This window comes from Scomber japonicus, chromosome 2 (assembly GCF_027409825.1).
Source record: "Scomber japonicus isolate fScoJap1 chromosome 2, fScoJap1.pri, whole genome shotgun sequence".
Taxonomy (NCBI): Eukaryota; Metazoa; Chordata; class Actinopteri; order Scombriformes; family Scombridae; genus Scomber; species Scomber japonicus.
The window spans coordinates 18,156,523-18,173,677 of NC_070579.1; the positions used below are offsets into that span (position 1 = coordinate 18,156,523).

Here is a 17,155-nt window from a genome sequence, read left to right on the forward strand (position 1 = left end):
AAAATCAGCCTGTGGGAAAGTGTCTTAATCCAGGCAGACACTGTAAAATTTTAGACACAGGATGAATGTCTGCCAGATCGTTGTCATTGGATGTGAATTAAATTATAGAGAGTAATTTTTTTTTAAACTTGTTTTCTTCTTCACAATAGAATGTCACAAAGTAATGCGTCACAGTTGTCTTTGTTTGAATAAACTTAATTAGAACTGAAAATCACATTTTCTGTATATTAGGGCTGTCAAACGATTAATTTTTTTAATCACGATTAATTGCGTTTTGAATTGCATGTTTAAAATCCTGTTATTTTACATTTCAAGGCAGTTTTAAGCCCATAATGTAAAGCATTTCTTACCAGAGTGTCTTAACTGGGAATCAATCACGGCTCTGCTGCGACTCCCACACTCCACAATGGTACTTTGGTGGAGCTGAGGCTCACTTGGCTGCACCTGGGTGTTTAGCGTGGAGGTGCTAACTCAAACTCGACGTACTCCAGTGGTAGTTAAACTCCGTTTTAACACAAGTTGCATTTTACTTTTGACTTGTCAACTGAACCGTCTGGAAGTTTTTTAAAGTTTAACAAGCCGTTCAAAAGTCCCGTAGCTCTCTTACTTTCCATCACCGCGGTAGGTTTACTGCAGGAAGCCACTTCAAAGCATAGCGCTACAGCTAGAGGAGCCGTCTACGGGTGAGTAGAAGGGACAAAAAGGCTTGCAAAATTAAAATGAGATTTAAAAAAATTAACGCGTTATGGATTGCATTAATCTAATTGCAATTAACGCGTTAACGCTGACAGCCCTAATATATATGATTTCACTATATCTCACACTTTTAACTGATCAGAAATGCCAATGAATTATTTGTTGTTTCATTTGTGAAGAAATGTTCACTATATTTTCAATTGCTGTGCAGTTCCAACCCTTCTAAATTTAACCTAAAAGAAATTCACTCGTTAAGTCTGATGATTGCGTGAAAACACAATCACTTGCAAAACATGAACATGAAGTCCAGACTTCCAAATGGCACTGCATTGAAAATGATCACGATAGCAGTTATTTTATCTTTTGCCATTATGATTGTGAGGTAAACAGTAGAAATACACTGTTCATGTTATATTATATAATAATCTACCATGCATGGATGTATTTGATTGGCCTCTGTTGCACCTTTCCAAATTACATCATGTTGTATTGCCACAAAAACTGAGCTAGGTTCAACTTTTTTGGGAAGAAATGAGTCGAAGGTAACACTTCAAGTCCATACAAGTCTTATGTGCCTAATGCCGGGGACACATTTCCTACATGAGCAGTGCATGTGCGTCAAAGAACCTTGTTTTTCATTTCAGCACCCATGTTAACAGGTTACAACAGCCCCACAGCCCACGTGAGCGACGCGTGGCTGCGTGTATAAGAACATCATTATAGATATAAGATCATTATAATTGTTGTCAGTTTCCCTCCTGACAGTTAGTTTGGAGGTTTGTTTGGGAACTTGATGTCTTATGGAGGGATTTTCTTCACATGTAGTGGTGACAGCAGGGGTTTAACTGGCAGAATAATCAATATAATCAATTTTAAAAAAGACCTGTCCTGTGTAAGGAGTGTATATTATTAATTTATTTTTCACAAGAAGAAGTAGGCTGTGTGTCCCAGATATAACAGCATTGGCACATGGAGCAAATAACACCTGCCAGAAATCATGTGGAAACATTATACCGTTGCAAAGTTTTACCCAAAAAGCTGTTTCTATCACAGTAAGTACATTTATTCAAGGCTTTAATTTTTTTGAATGACAAGTTGTGTTTGTTGTTTCATGTGTCATAGGCACTCATGATGATTTGACAGATTATTTAGTACTCTGGTACTTACCAGTTTACCATGTCAGAGCTTTCAGTATAGAAGCAAGTACAATTTAACTGTGAGGAGTTATTGGCAGGATGACTGTAACAGGTGTTTCTTTTTTCCCTCTACAGTAACACCTTCATTTTAAAATGAATTATATTTAACTGTAAGTCACTCAGTATGATTGGAAACAGGAATTTAAGGAAATGTAATGTGTTAATGGGCTGATCGACATTAAATACAAATGCACATCATTGATGATTAGGCCCTATGTTCTAATAGTAAGATTTTATATTTTTTTATTAAGTGTAAAGAACATAATATATTTGCAATTGCATATTAACAAGGATATTGTCAGACATTTTGAATAAAAACAAGAATAATATAAACAATTAAAGTTTATACCGTTAATTTTGACCCACCAGTGTGTCACTTTTGCCAAGACTGATGGGGTTGAAAGTAACGATGCGCAACTTCTGTTGACAGTGAAATTATGCTGAAGTCATTCCACATTTGTAGAAAATAGCTCCTGGTATTGATAGAAGACCTGTGAGTTGTTAATCACAATGAAAATTAGTTTCTGTGTGTAGCATTATCTTTTAAAATAACATTTATCTGAAAATTCATACTTTCAACATAATTTTCTCCTATTTGAGGCTCGAGGTCTCTTCAGCTTTCCTGAAAGAGTAATGCGTAGAATATTTACAAGATTATAGCATCCTTCATCGTTCTTATTATAAACACTTTCATTTGTAGGAAAATGAAACAAACACTGGGGACACCAAAGATGGAAATGTTGAGATTTTGGTAGTTTCAAGCTGTAAAACACACTAACATTTATTTCAAACTGACCAAAACATTTCCAGTGGACTAAAATGTGTTTGAAATGGTTGTTTTAAATCAATTAGTGTAATTCAACCAGCATTTAACTGTCTTTCACCACTCTCTTGGCACAGTGTTTTGATAGTCCGTCACAAAGACATATTTCCGAGTGATCTCGTTAAGCTGCAATATGGCGCAAAGACACTAATTTGACAACAACAGAATGTGGCGCTCACATAAACACAGGCCAATTTCATGTTGTGTTTATACAACTGCAAACAGACACACATAAACACTCTCCCACAGTCTGATGGGCTTAGCAAGATTTTTATTTTCTTCCCTTGACGTAGGTTGCACTCTCACGTCACACTCCTTTTTTTTTCTCCCACTGGTGCAGCTCCCCCCTCTCAGTCTCTCCCTGTGGCATCAGTCAATGAGCTGGAAGAAGGAAGAGACTAGAAGAGACTGCTGGAGCGCCATCTCGCTTCTACCCCCTACTCCACCCCACCTCTCTTTCATTTGTATGTGTGTGTGCACTCATACAGTCACATAATAGTCTCTTAAGGCTTTTGGAGGATACCGTATAAGAGTGTAAGGTGCTTACCTTACACTTCTCTCCCATGGTTGTCCTTCAACTCACCACTTACCTCTCAGAAGAGCTCTCTGCTGCTGCGCTGCCCATGTCTCAGCCATTGTCCCTAATTAGGGATTCAGGACCCAAGCCCATTCAATTAATGTGTAGCCACAATGCACCACAGATTCACCCCACTCTTCACCCTTTCAGCCCCTCCTGAAAGCCGTAAAAAGCCCTTTCTGCAGCAGATGGAGAATTTTTTAGTTAATTAAAATGACCAAAACTACTGTATGTGTGGCAAAAATATGCCCTGATAAAGATGATAAATCTATTTTTTATTTTCATGAAAAAGAAATAGCATAAAAACTGTACTATTCATGTCATCACTAAAGGGAAGAAGGTTACACAGTTACAACAAAATCATTGCCAAATATGCCTCACCGCCTAAACTGCAGGAGGATAATGACTTTTTCGCATGTCTCACAGTGCACGATTATGACTTAATGAAGAGGTCTGATGTATGCAGTCATATTGTATTTGCATAAGGGCAGCTGAAGCCATGATATGCTGGTGGCGCAAAAGCTTAAAGACAAATGGGCTCCTATCCATAATGTCACCAGTTTAAGTACCTGGACTGGTTGGGAAAATCTGGGCAGGGTGATGAGAGTGAGAAAGTATCTTTAACTACAGTGCCATCATCATTTCGCCTTCCAGCAAGGCACTTAACCCCCAGCTGCTCTGATGGAGCAGCTTAGTGGCCGACAGACTGTGGTGTACTTAGCAGCGCACTCTTGCCAGTTCCTACCAAGATAAATAAACCTTTCAGAAATTATGATCAGAGTTTTACTGAAGCCTATTTGGGATGAAGCATCCACACTCTTAAAATGTGTAACTCCAGATGAAGCTTTTTTTCTAGTGGATAGCACTTCACAATGCAAAAGTACTTGAATCCCATGACTTATTTAACCTGTTACTTCACCCCACCTCACTCCTCTTTGAAGCAAAGTCATTCTTCAAGTTGAATCATTTTTATTTATATGGTCTAAAACCACACAGTTTGTGAGGCTTTCCTATGTGAACCACATATCGTACACCTATCACTTGACACTTGATTTGGAGAAGTAGAAACACCACAAAAGAAACCTTTTCACAGGGAAATAGAAAAAAGAGCAACAGACAGCTCTGTTCCAGGATGCGCAATAGATGCCATGCAGGGGGCACAGAAATGGCAGTAGTAGAATTACAAAATAGAGGAACAATAAAATTAAGTAAATAAAGCCCACAACATATCACAACAAACTTAACATTTATTTTTATATATTATTACTATATAAAGTTGATATGGCAAACTTGAAAGGAAACAACTGTTCATTTACAGACCCGGCAGACACTGAGCAGCATGAGCATTTATTTGAAGTAAGGTTTGTGTCCATCTGATGAATGTAAGACCAGATTTCACTCTCCATGGCTAGCTTTGTGTTTGATGCTGGACAGGTAGTGTACAGCGTGTTTATCAGTGTTATTGCAGAAAATGGCCACGTGCTGCTGGAAACAGAGTTGAAGAGTGGGGCAAGCAGTAGCTACCACAGCTGGAGGTTGAAGTTGAAGAGGAAGTACCTGTGCAATGACACTGATGGCCACTAGTTGCTGGCTCCAACTGAATCCCATTAACAACCTCAACTTCTCTCTTCTCTAAGTCATTCTTCAAGCTAATAAGTATTAGTGGTAATGTTGGGAATAATTGTTCTGTTACTTGATTACAATACTGACTCTGTTAGCACAATTTAGCTGAAGTAGCTGACATAAGCCCAAGTGTGCACTGCTCAGTGTTCCTAGTAAGCTAGCATTCATTTAGGTCCAAAGTAGTTATTTCCAGAGCATGAAGAGCAACTGCCCGCATTCCTTATTTGGAAGGTCCTGGCTCAAATTGGAAGAGACGGTCAGAACATAAGCAGTATTTTTAAACAGCTTCAGTGTAAACTAATGGATGATGTCACACCTCGCTATGTCCATCTTTGTGTACAGTTTATGGAATGGAGCAGAACACAGAGGCATTTGCTTCACTGTTAATGTGAAATTATGAATTAGAGCACCTTTAGTAAATATAAAGTATAATAAGTTGAAGTGTTTCCAGAAAAGCATAAGACTATGCATCATGCTTGCCAGAAAAAATGTCTTCCCAGATCTACTATAGTGTATATACTAGCAATGAAAAATATAAATGACAGACAGTCCACAGGTCTGATGACTTACCCATGCAAGCTCTATCTTAACATGCACATTAGCCAAAATCTCAAACCATACAATGGGTGTACACTTAAAATCTGAAGCTACAGCCACTCTGAGTCTGCGTAGACACCTCCAACTGAGTGATACTTATCTTTCTTCTGTGCCAAATGATTCAATTACTTACACTCACCCAGACAGGAAATTAGGGATTTTATGTATGAAGTATTTTGCAGGGCTAGGAGGCGTGAACAGGCTTCTTAATGAAGCAAGCCAGCCTGAGTTCATAATGAAGATATCTGAGGAAGGAGAGAATTATTGCAACCTGACCTGTAGACCTTCAAGACACATTTACAAACACGTGCCCACTCTTTCACTCCCTTACAAGCACAGACACACACACACTCAGTCTAAACACATTCTGCAAATTCTTGCCTCTTGACATGAAGTTTACATTTCATTCCACTGCAGCGCATTACTATTTAGTAAAAAGAAGTTAAATCAAGTTACCCAAGTGGTGAAGAAAAATAAATACGCAGAGAAAAATGTACGTTTTTTTGACAACTTTGATACAGACATCAAAAGATCAACTGTTAGTTGCTGTTAGCAAAGCTAACACCGTCTCTAAACTCAGCTCCACTTATCCTAATGAGACTGAATGGATTGAAAAGGGTGAATGCTGGGAAGCAGGGGCCCCTGTGAGACTTTTGAAACCACTGGATCCGTCCCTGCACATGCTTAGCGCACATCTACATCATGATGGTCACTAGAGAGAATATTAAAATGAGTAATTTATATGCACATCACATACTGTAGGTGCATGGCTATTGGAAATCAGCATAGATGGGAGGAGGAATGCCTGCACACTGACTACAAACCACAATTAAAGGTCTCAAAATAATTAACAATTCACAAAGTATGCATGGAAACTTAATCAAAAGCAGGCTACATAACCTCTGAAACAGTGGGAGTACAGAGACAGTGTGCAGGCGCTACAGTTACTATGTTAATAAATACACATATAAATGAACAACAATCTGTATGCATGTAGAAATATTGGGGTGTCATGGTCGAAAAGTGATCCAGTATGCATACAGCACCATGTCACAGCATGATTGGTTTGAATCCAACAGAAGACCTCTGTTGCATCACATCTCTCTCTTTCTTTCTCTTTTCACATTCTCTGTCTCTTAAAAGGACAAAAATTACAAAAATTGTAAAGGCACAATCTTTAACCCTTGTGTCGTCCTCCCGGGTTAAATTGACCCCGTCTCCTTTGACTGTTCCTTCTTTCCTTCCTTCTTCCCCTCCTTCACTCTTTCTTTCTTTCCTTCTTTCCTTCCTTCCTCCCTTCCTTCTCTCCTTACTTCCTTCCTCTTTTCCTCCTTCCTCTTTTCCTCCGTCCCTCCTTACTCCTTTCCTTCCTTCCTTCCTTCCTTCCTCCTTTCCTTCCTCCTTTCCTCCCTCCCTCCTTCCTCCTTTCCTTCCTACCTTCCTTCCTTCCTTCCTTCCTTTCTCCCTTCCTTCTCTCCTTACTTCCTTCCTCTTTTCTTACTTTCTCCTTTCCTTCCTTCCTTCTGTCCTTCCTTGACCTGAGGACAACAGGGGGGTTAAACGTGTTGTAGTTTAAGATGTGTGAGTATTTTCTGGTATGTGTGTTTCCTTTGTACCATTAGAGGAGTTTTGGTAGAAAATAAATATATATTAGTGGTATAAAAACTAAACTTTGTTAAACTAAGTTAAGTTTTATGGCCCCTGGTTTAGGTAAAATGATGCCTGTCTACATAACCAGCAACCAGTGAAACTGCACAATTCTCAACATCTATCACATAATTGGGATGTCCAGTTATATTTTACATTCTTCAGGTTGGTTGAACAATATCACACTGAACTTTGAAAGTGATCTAATTATGTTGAAAGCTAATATAAATGCCAAAATAAAGATGTCGGAAAGAAAAAGAAAACCCTTCATAATAGGATATGCTTCAATAAAACATAAACGTAAGGTGTCAAAAGTGTGCATTATGTAATATGTTAGAATCAGTACTGAACATGAGTTATCCATCTGTGTCCTGCACACTGCACAGTGTCAAATATGAGCGAAAATACCTTAAACAAAAGCAATCCTGCTTACTTTTGACCATGAATATGGCTGAACATACAGTCTAATCCTCACAATTATTACAGCTGGTGTCGTTTTTTGCAGTTTAACTAGCAACGGGCAATAGATTCATTTTAAGTGGAATATATTTACCCTTCACATCAGCGTTGGTGTGTGGCAAGCAATTGCCCCATGGGTATATCACACAAACACAAACGTACAGGCTGGGAAACAGGCACGCATGCCCACACACATACAAACACACCTGTAAACATATAGCGTGCTCTGGTATGTCAGCAACTGTCTCCTCCTCTCATCACATACATATACACATCTCCTCCTCCTCCTCTCCCACCCCACCATCCAATTCCACACACAGAGCCTCCCCCGATGTTGTGGCCTGCCCGTGACAGTAATTGAGGGAAGCTGGCCGGAACAGTGTGAAGATGGGGGGAGGAAAAAGGGAAGGATAGGAGGAGAGAGAGATGAGAAGAGGAAGGGAGGGGGAAACCATTCATCTGAGACCCATGGATGTGGAATGGCATATTACAGGTCTAATGTGTAATTAGATAGATAGGGAATAAGGTCAGTGTGCTCTGAGAGGAGGATATCGCTGTCAGCACAGTGCCATCTAGTGGCGGCGTGTTGTACAAGGTGCCTCATCCTCAGGTGGACAGTTGTGAAATGAGTGCAGATCAAATTAGGAGTTAACAATGATTTATGACACATTCTTCACCATCTGTAAGTGGAATTTGTGTTTGTTTCCCAGACTGTGTGTCGTGTGGCTGTCACGTGCACTGCCAGACAATGGGGTATTTGTTTGTTTTCGTCATGTGGATGTTGCTGTTGGCAAATTGATTTAAATGATTTTCACACGGAAACTTTGATGACTTTTCATTCTTACAAATTATGCCTTGGTAAATTGGTTTGGATATGCTGAAATAATAAAAAGAAAACATACAGTACACCAGGTTGTGAATTTATGAGACTGTCTGTCAGAGACCTGTGAAGACAACAGACAGGCTTTTTTTCTGGGGTTATTTGAACATTCACATAGTTCAAACAACTTTGAAATGCATTTTTTTTCTATGTAGCCCTCCTATGATCCTGATTATAAGTTAAACCACTCTTTACCCACTCTCCCATCCATATTTTGACCCCCACCCCCTGTCCCTTAGTTCCTTTACAGTAAAAAAACCATATTATTAGATCTTATATAATCATTATTTCCACTCTATTTTGTATTCTTTTTTGTTTTTTTGTTTTTTTTAAATATCAACACAGGAGATATAGGAATACCATACTATAGCTTATGCATCAGATTAACTGAAATTAACATGATAATATAACCATGCCATAGTTTGTGTCAATTACAACATTCATAGTATTTCATAAAAATCTGGGAAAGAAAATAAACAAACAAAAAAATTAAATACATAGAATTACATTACATTACATACATTTAATACAAGAATTACATACATTTAATACATATTCATATTCACACAGTATATATGAATATGCCTGTACATGGGCTATACATCCATACAGACAGACAGGTAGACAGTCTAAATGTCCATCTGCCCACGTTCATGTCTGTGTTTACGTGTTTGCTATGGTAATTCTCTAGTCCCTAATGAGAGATCCAGGCCTCCCCTCCCTGCTTCCTGACGACAGGTGTTTGGTCCAGACCTCTTGGAGACAGTCAGATCACATGACAGGAAGCTGTTAAAGGTGCTGGGCCAGTAGTAAACACAGAAATTACCATCCTGGAGGCAGAAAAATATTCCCTCCCTGCATTTACAAGCCTCATGCAATATGTGTTTGTGCTACATAAAGCACCACAGATGTGTTTAGAAGTTATTTCTTTTAATTATTCACTATTTTCAATGTGTGCAGCAAAATCTTAAATGAATGTGCACAGGAGCGGCCCGAGGCATGGACCACATAGGTGGTTGCCTAAGGCGCCAAATGTGGGAGGGAGCACCAAATGAGTGGGATGGGTTGTTTTGTTTCTTACCAACAGGTGTGTGCTTGTAAACAGCTTTTGTAAATACACACTTGCTCTCCCTTCATTAAATTTTCTTTTTCCCACTTGTATGATTTGTGTGTTTTTTCATCCAGTTGGATTATAGGTCAGTTTTGGCTTGACATCTACCAAACTTCATGCTACCATAAACACTCACTGAATGCCACCTTATCCCTATACTTGTCTTTTTGTCTGGAGGACTTAGAAGACTTTGCCTAGGCTGTTAAAAAGTAATGTCATTTCTTGAAGTCCCATTGTGTCTGCATTGTTTAAGTTAATGCTTTTAACACTTTTATTTGAGGTGTACCAGTTGTGAATCACTCTTATTTTCAAAAGTTACTTCATTAAAATTATATGAACCCTAAAAATATTAAATTACTGCTGAAATTAGGGCTGGACTGCTGGTTACTCTCCAAACACTGCCAAATCCAACTGCTCAGCATATTAACATAAAACTTACATTGTGTGTGTGTGTGTGTGTGTGTGTGTGTGTGTGTGTGTGTGTGTGTGTGTGTGCGTGTGCGTGTGTGTGTGTCCACGCCGGCATACTCCTCTATCGTTCTATTACATGGGCCAGTGACTGCGCCATCTCTCCAGTTTCACCCTTCTGCTCTCCCAGACGTCTCATATTGCCCGGAGGGATGGTGTTGATGTAGGAGGCAGAGGGAAGGGGGGCTGACTACTCGCATTATCTGTCTGAATGTAGCTCAAACCGCACGGCCACAGCCTCTATCTCCTCTCCGCTGACTTCAACATCCAACATTTGGTCTCAATAATCTTAGATTTCTTTTGTTCATTGGGGTCTTGTTAATTTTGATAGGCAATAACTGCATTATTCACTGTGACAAAATGAGTGATGAAGCAGTGCAAAGAGAATCAAATATCAAAATATTGCAGTAACGTTCACTCAGATATGTTCAGAAATTGTAAATAAACTTTTATAGATCTAAACCTTTCAGGTATTGCATGATGTGATGAACTTTACTTGTGTAAGTTATCATGAATATGTTGCGCTGCAGGATAATTGATGATTAATAACAGTCACTCCTTCTATCTTACATAATAATGAAGACTTAACCATATCTATATATACCATATAATTGTGAGCATATCTGTACAGGTGGAAAAACACCAGTGTGTCACACATCCATTAGATAACCTCAGTCTAATTTAGAATCAATTCTGCCCCCTGGTGGTAAGATGTCAGACAAAAAAAAACCCACACAGTAAACTAAAGTAGAGCAATGAACTTTTACCAAGGTAAACTGAAGTACGCTAAACATAAAATAATAATCATAAAGATAACAGTGATAAAAATGTGATGATGGCTGTAAAAGTATTTTATACCGATCAAAATGCATTTTCTTATCAGAAAAGCAAAGGTCTGTCATTAAACGTAGCAACTATCATTAAAATGGCACGAAACGTATGAGTCATTGTACTTTTATAGGCAATTATAGGATCTAACAGCGGCTTATCATGTTATTTAATTCTGCTGATAGGTTTCTCTTTCTGTCTTGTATATCAAAAAATGAATAGGAACAAGATCTAGTTCATATTCAGCAGTCACCTACTATACTAAGATACAATAACACATTTAAGCATATTTTTTTAAGTGTTGCAAGTTAAATAGCATTGTTTTCTTGGATATAAACACTAGCGTTCTTGTAAATGTCTTATTCAAACTTCTGTTGTATCCAGTAATGTTTTTAAAGTGGTAGAATCAGACCACAGAAGTGTATCTCCACTGAGTAACCGTCTCCAATCCATTTGGTAAACACCCCCTCAGTGAATAGCAATGAACACACAGGAAGACAGGCAGCATACAGTAGCATGTGCAGAACTGATATTTCTCAACGCCAGATCATTTCATGTGAGCGAATATCACAGAGCAGAAAACAGAAACAACTTTTACTGTACACAGTACACAATGACAATCCAAAGACCAAGAGTGAGAGTTGCAGTGCTGACAACAAGAAAAACAGCAGGGCAGAGACAACTGACCACACCCTCAGCAAAGAGTAAACACGTGTGCTGAAGCTCACCTTTTATCAGAGCTGCAGATTATTTGCTCTGTTATGTAAATAACAAAATATGTTCTTATATATCTTCATAAAGAGGTGGGAGCATAAGTAGGCTATTATTAGAAAAAAAACAGGAACAACACATTTATTAGGCATATTCTTCCTTAAAGTTGATTTTAGAAAACTAAGCTATTTGTAAATTCCCTAATCTAAACTAATCTTTCTGTAATAAATACCAAACATTTCAATGAGGCTGGATTCTCAGATGCCAGAAGGCTTTTCGGCCACCCACGCACCTCAGAGAGCAGACATGACTAGCTTTGGCCGGAACTCATCAAGGGGAAGATCTGATGTTACATTATACTGAAAAACCTCAGAGTTTTACATCCTCAAGACTGTGGAGGAATATGCTGCTTCCAACTACTGTAAATTACTTGATAGGTGCAATGTGGAACAATGAGAATCGTGTTTCCAGCTTGACTGTTGCTGCTGGTTCGAAAATTAGTCGATAGTATACAAAAAGTATTATTACTCCAGATTAAGCCCTACTGCTGAATAATTATCTGTCAAGCATTGGCACGAATGTGAGACTGATTCTCATGTGGTGAGTCACTTGACACTTGTTTTTTTGCTACCCTGTCACTGGTGCATTTCCTGGTTAAAGGGTAGGATCACAATTTGTCACAGAGGATGTCAGGTGCCAATATGAACACTGAAACAGGTTTTTCTTGTTGTAATTGTTCATCCTGTTCATAACAACAATTAGAAGAACTCCCAAATGCACTTACAATGTAGGTGATGGGCAACAAAATCCGTAGCCCTCATTTTGAGCAAAAATGTAGTTTTATCTGAAGATAATATGAGGCTTGAGCATCTGAGTCATTTTAGTAAAAAACTAATCCCTGTTTGTGTTTCCTGTTCAGCTGCAGTGGGAAGATCTTAACTAAAAAGGGAATCGGGCACTAAAAAGGCATTGACTTTGAGAGATATTGACTTGATTTGGCTCATTTGGATGGCTGGAGTCTCATATTAGTTTGAAATAAACTTTCAAATATGTTTTTGCACAAAAGGAAAGGAAGGACTGCAGATCTCATCCCCAATTACTTACATTGTACAAGTTTCTTAATGGTAAGTATGAACAGGCGAAATTATTACAGCAAGAAAAACGTCAACTTTCATTAGGGAACCTGATTATTGGTTTAGGACTTTAAAAAAATTGGAACCTGTCCTTTGTCCTAGCAACCAACCACAAATAAAGTAGTCGAGAATCAGTTTTGTAGTAATGCAACACAAAAGAAGCACTGATTGCACCTTTAAAAAACAATTATTTTCATGCATATATTTATATGATAATAAAGAAGACTCTTGACCAAGTGTTCCCAGTAACTTAGAAACAGGTTTTAAAGACACTTTTCTTGCATGCTAAGCATATCTGCAGGTGCTGCCAGTAATCACTGTCATAATAAGCAGAAATGATGTCACCAACTAGTTAATCATTGTTCGAGCATGGAAGTAAATGCTGCCTTTATTATCCAGGACATATGGCTTTATCATCCTGTGTGCTTCCTGAAAAAACAAACAGCTGTGAACTGACTACACAGTACATTTCACTACCTCTACATTAAATATAGATAAACTTCAATATAAGCTTGTGCCCGAACTCTGACCCAAGGCAGTTTTCTTATAAATGGACAATAGACTCCTTGTGAGAGCAGTCAACTATTTAACCATTGTATGTTAGCCTTTTGACAGTTAATTATTTCCCCCTTTAGCTGTCTAACTCTTTCCATTTGCCTATCTATTTCAGCATTGAGGTGGCCCAGTGGTCATACGTAGGCGTTGGCTGCTCAATGTGCATGTGACAGGCTCAACAAGAAAACAGGACCTAAAGAGAAGCTACCTCCCTCTCTTCCTCCCTCTTTACTCCTGCTATCCATTTGCCGCCAAGTCCTAGAAAATCTGTGGCCTTATATGCCTCCGATACAGTCACAAACAGCTTATTGATATCATCTGTGGGAAGTGGGTGGCACACACTACACTCACCAGACTAAATCTAAAACAGTGGGATTTACTGTGCTCACCGTGTTTGACAAGCAAACACCACAAACACGACTGTAAAGACTATGAATTAATGAACGTATAAATTTGTCAATACTTCTCTCACATCTGAGAAAACAAAACCAGAAGTGATTTAGAAAAGTGTGACTCAAATCTAGCTTTCAGCTTTCGTGAAGATGGTAATGTTTTTTTCGTTTAGAAGTTAAAAGTAATCTGTCAACATGCTAAATTAGTAAGAATACATTAAATTGCAGGTGTTTACGAAGACCTGAAACCACTCCAGGTACCATGAGTATGATTAAGTGTTTACCAAGAGGCCAGACAACCTTTCGATTGTGCTTGACATTTGGTGCCTAAATGAACACCAGTATATGGAAATATAAGCTTGAGCTGCCATTAAGTATTTGGGAATGGCTTTAAATGGTTTTATAAATAAAACATTTAAAAAAGCCTACACACACTAAAGTGTGGAGTTGAGTGGCCAAAATTGAAATATAATACATCACAAACACAAAATAGCACACTGTAGATAACCAGTCTTATATTTAGAGGTACATTATTTGTCTCAAAATGAAACCAGTCTGGTTAGTAATTGATTTGACAGGAGATGTTTCAGTCTAATACAGGTGGGTGGTGTCACTATTGAATATAAGCGGACTGCTTCTTCTTGGGAACATAAAATTGAATAATTGACACCTCTGATTCTGTAGAAATGTCTGCCAAGCTAAAGGTCAAACCGGCCTCAAAAATGAGAGACAAAGCTATCAGTGAGCAACATGTACAACACCACTTCCTCTTGAATGAATTATAGTCAGCTTTTAGATGACTGAGAATTGCGAGAAGAGCATTGTAAATAAAAATTATCAAGGAAAATATTCAATAAACAGTTTCACTGTATAGCAAAGTGTGATTTATTCTATTGTATTATGGACAAGATGAGTACAGAAGAAAGAATTTAAGACTGACTGCATATTATGACTGGAATGAATGGATCAATTATGAGGGTATTAAAAAACAGTAACCTCAACTATGAGGCATCCTCCCTCTGTCTGGCGGTCATGGCTCTGATCATGTAAAGCATTCTGGCAGGAGGGCTTCAAAGCAAAAATGCCAACATAACAAAGGCTTTATCAGCAATACTGTATACTGAATAGTGTGTGTTTAACCTAAGACACAGTTTTGATGTGCCTTTGAAGAAATGTGCGGTCTGCAAATTGCAGAGGCAGGGTTGGATCTGTGTGTGTAGGTCTTCTCGGGACAAATGAGTCAAACTGAACCATGATAGGGACCTTCTAGTAATGTTTTGTGTGTCGTAAAGAACAGTGATACAAAGCAGGTCTAAAAACAGTTTGTGTAACATCATATGAATTAATCTGAGAAGTGTTAGAGTAGGATAAGACACAAATAACACCAGGCAATGAAAAAATAGAACAATGTGAAAGGCCAGTGTGTAAGTAGGGCAGAGCCGCTGCTCATCATAGCTTGGTGAAATACCACATATTGTGTAGAAGTGCTTACAATGAGAGACTATCAATAAGAGTGTGTTTCTACATGGCCTTATGAAAACTAGCTCCATAGTGTCTGCTGATGCCACTGGGTGGAGGCAAAATAAAGGAGATGCATGACAGTTATAGCACATTTCTTAAATGTGTTTGCCTTGAAGAAACTGAAATACAACATTTTAATGTATACTATATTTGAAGTTAACTACTGGCCATAATATTCAAAATGTATCTTTTCTATGATGAGGAAATGACAGAGGAAGAGTACTAGAACTAAACAAAAAAAACACAGAATCTGACCTAGAGTTTGTGTCATGTCACTGTATCACTGAAGATACATCTAGATTGAGTGGCAATACGTGTAAAGAATAATAATCATATTTGTGTAAATGTGTCAAGTGTTCATTCATAAACAGGGCCAGCCAGCCAGCCAGCCAGCCAGCCAGCCAGCCAGTAAAAACTTTTAAAAACAGTTTTGAAAAAAAAAGGGAGAATTTCAACAGGAGGTGATTTCATTCGATGGGAATCAGAAAGTAGGTATTCCCCTCTCTGGCTGTCGACAACAGTGGTTTGGATTGCACAACTATGTTAGTATGCAAAACAGTATTCAGTACAGATCGAAGTGTGAACGATAAGACATTTAAAAAACAAACAAAAAAACAACAACAAAAAAAATCTGAATGACCAAGTTGGCGTATAAGTTTCATTCACTCATTATTTAAAAGCCACATACTGTAACACTCAACAGCTAAACTGAGGTATGCAGCTCAGAGGAGGTTCACTGACAGATCACAATGATGGCCACATCACTATTGACCACTTTCCTCCAAACTAAGCAGCTAAATTTAGCAATGAAAAGGAGGACTTTCTTCCTAAAGCATTTTTTCTGACCAAAAGAACGTTCCAAATGCACTTATGTCATGAAGTCGAGCCCTACAAAGAAAAACCACTGAGTAAGACATGTTTGATGATGGCCTTGACTTTAATTGTCACCCACAAATCCCTTTTTTTTTCACTGTTTAAAATTATGAACTGTTTACTCTTCCATACTTTAAACAGAACATAAAAGGCATATAAGCCATAACGTCTGTAATCATTCTCAGTGCTCTTTTTTCACACCAAACACACAGTCACACACTCACATAAAAGCACACAAAGTCACACATGCGTGCGCACACAGGGGACTTCCAGACCAACACACCTCCACCCACACTCAACCTCCATCGCTACAGGCTGTGAACCCCCAGACAAGTACACATTCCACACAGGTCTGCTCACATTTACACCGATAAACTAAGAATTAATTGACACACACTCTGACTCTTTGACTCTAATACTGTAACGGCTGCAATAAACCGAGAATTATTATGTTAAATCAACATGCAGTTGATGAACTGCCAAGTCATGTGATAATCAATAATCATTTGGATCATTTCATTCCTCCCCTTACACAAACTCACAAAATCTTAACTGTAAAAAACATCTTTTGAGATACTTTTACTTTAGACTACATGAGTATTTTAATATTGAGTATATCAAAATAGGAAAATAGTACACTATGTTTATTGGACATATCTTTGTTACTTTCAGATTTTAACTTTACACGCAAAACATGATTGTCTTATACACAATTATACAAATATGTGTAAGAGTAGTTAAAAAGACTTCCACCTCGACTTGCTGCAATTTAAAAATGCTGTTAATGCAGTAATGCATCAGTAATAATCATATAATAACAACATAATATGACCATCCTGTCACATAATGATAATTTTTGACACATCAAATGCATTTTTATGTATGTACTTCTTGTACGATTGTGAATGCAAAACATTTAATTATGTTTAATCATTTCTACATTGTGTGAAAGTAATAAAAAACTACAACTTCTGCCAGTGGGGAAAACTAAATTCAAAGTGGCCTTTAATAGTTATCTTATATATCCGCTAACAAAAGTAGTTTTTAACTTATGCACCCACAGAG

At 38.1% G+C, this 17,155-nt stretch overlaps 1 protein-coding gene across 1 annotated transcript in view; it reads right to left on the reverse strand.

Annotated features, from left to right (window-relative positions):
* Positions 1 to 12,756: 12,756 nt before the first annotated feature.
* ndufb6 (NADH:ubiquinone oxidoreductase subunit B) overlaps positions 12,757 to 17,155 on the reverse strand; it is a 39,434-nt gene continuing 35,035 nt past the window's right edge. The window contains exon 5 of the mRNA XM_053338202.1: positions 12,757 to 12,766. The gene's annotated coding sequence lies outside the window, so the exon portion shown is untranslated. The remainder of the gene's footprint in view (positions 12,767 to 17,155) is intronic.